The following is a 2,101-nucleotide window of genomic DNA, read 5'->3' as shown; positions in this document are numbered from 1 at the left end:
CTCCAGCTGCACCGTTCAGGATCCCAGCATCTGCATGTAAACGCACGATGGCGCACACAGCAGCAAGCTCAGACAGCGATGAGAGTTTAATTTTGAACGTGTCTGAGAGCTCATATGAGGCTGAAGGATCGGTTTATTTTGTATCTGTTAGAAGTTTAGGAATTAGGTGCGTCAATATGGGCGATCATACGGTCATGTAGCCAGTGGTGGACTGGGACTAAAAATCAGCCCGAGATTCTCGACCGGCCCACTTCGGTACCACTAGTAAATTGTCAACGGGGGGAGTGGGGGATGTGCTAGTGACTTATCCGACCGGCCCACTTCGGTACCGGCCCATCGGGATTCGTCCCGATGGCCAATCCGTCACTGCGCCCAGCCCAGCCCACGTAAACTGTCAACGGGGGGAGCCTCGCTGCGGGGAAACGGTGGACCTAGTGTCCCGATCGGAGTCGTAATAATAATAATAATAATCATAATCCGTGCATTTTATCCATTAATTTCCCCAACATTGTGGTAAAAAAAACACACGTTTAATCCATGTTGGTGTACTACAACTACAAAAAGCATCGGTTTGTTTTTTCATCAGGAAATGCGGACCTTCTTTTTTAAGCTGACGGTTCGAGATTACTAGTAGCCCAATGTTTCATTACACAACAGTTGTTGGGAGGCTGTCACAGGCTCTTTAAATGTCCTGGTTTGACAATAAATCAGGTTTTATTGTTTTAAAAACAATTTACATTGTTCTTCCTATCTTTTTATAAACACTATGGTAGTTTTGTTGTGATTGATCTGGAAGGGCTGATGTTTTTTTTTAGCAAAATCTTTACCCAGACATGTTACAAAATAAAATTACATTTTAAACTTGTTATATTTCATGAAAATACCAGACACCTACAATACAGTAGAAAAGAGGGACAATAACAAATATATTGAGCTGTGTTTTTATGTAAGGTATGGAGGTTTGTTGATGAAGTGAGCACTTTGCAAACACTTAAAGGTATAGCGATAATATATTTAAATGCATCTCATAAATGTAATTGCAGACCTACAAGGATTTGTAATTGGATATTGCACAGAAAGAACAAAAGTAAATCTGAATGCATATAGTTTTCTATAATAAATTGATACCATTATCCTATACATGGTTATTAAATCTATCCAATTTGTACTTGTACACAGCAAAGCATACATAGTGGCATTGTTACCAAAACAGGTATTAGTAGCTGTTAAAATACACATTTTTGGTCTTGTTTGGTCTGACAGCTGGTGAAAATAATTTTGAGATGTCAAAGAAAGTCATCATACCATTTTTTTAAATGTCTTCATTACAAGTCTTAAATGTGAAGAAGTACTATACTGACTGCCATGTAGAGTAAACAACGCTGAAAGAAAGTATAAAAGAAAGTATGAATATATATACATACATACATTAAACATGTATTTTACATTAAACATCACATTTGTATATATGAACAGCCTTTTATTGGTGAAAGATTTAAAGGTCTGGGGCCGTATTCACAAAGGATTTTCGGGCTAAAAGTAGCTCCTAACTGGCGAATTTAGAAGAAACTCCTAAGCATAATGGGCGTGTCAGTCTTAAATTTAGGACTCCTAATTTTATTCACTAAGAGCAATTCACAAAGTATTTTAGGCCTAAAAGTAGCACCTAAGTCTGGGAGAGCTTAAAAGTCCTCGAGAGGACTCCTAACTCAGTAAGACCTATTCACAAAGAATCTGAAAATGGCTGAGAGACGAAATGTTTTGGAGACAATGGAAGACTGTGAATTGATCAAGAGATATAGGCTAAATCGTGAGGGTATCAAACTTGTTGTGGAATTAGTGCGGGATGCAATAACCCGATTAGTCCGGAAATAAAATGTTTGGCAACACTACGATATTTAGCAACAGGGAAAATGCAACTTTGCAATGCCGACGATTTAGGAATATCGCAACCATCAGTCAGCTGTGCCATAAACCAAACCATCAACGCGCTCTCTAGACCACATATCATCCAACAGTTTATCCGGTTTCCTTTGGACAATCAACAACTACACAGGATCAAAGCCAACTTCATGGCAATGCAGGTATGCCCGGTGTGGTC

At 39.0% G+C, this 2,101-nt stretch overlaps 1 protein-coding gene across 2 annotated transcripts in view; it reads right to left on the bottom strand.

Annotated features, from left to right (window-relative positions):
* The window catches only part of LOC104966875 (secretory carrier-associated membrane protein 1), a 397,416-nt gene that overhangs the window by 161,161 nt on the left and 234,154 nt on the right, over window positions 1-2,101 (bottom strand). The gene's annotated exons all lie outside the window — the stretch shown is intronic.

The sequence above is a fragment of the Notothenia coriiceps genome, unplaced genomic scaffold (genome assembly GCF_000735185.1).
Source record: "Notothenia coriiceps isolate Sejong01 unplaced genomic scaffold, NC01 NC01_scaffold00037250, whole genome shotgun sequence".
In the NCBI taxonomy this organism is placed as follows: domain Eukaryota; kingdom Metazoa; phylum Chordata; class Actinopteri; order Perciformes; family Nototheniidae; genus Notothenia; species Notothenia coriiceps.
The sequence above is the reverse complement of the archived record's forward strand: the minus strand, read 5'-3'. Positions and strand labels throughout refer to the sequence as shown.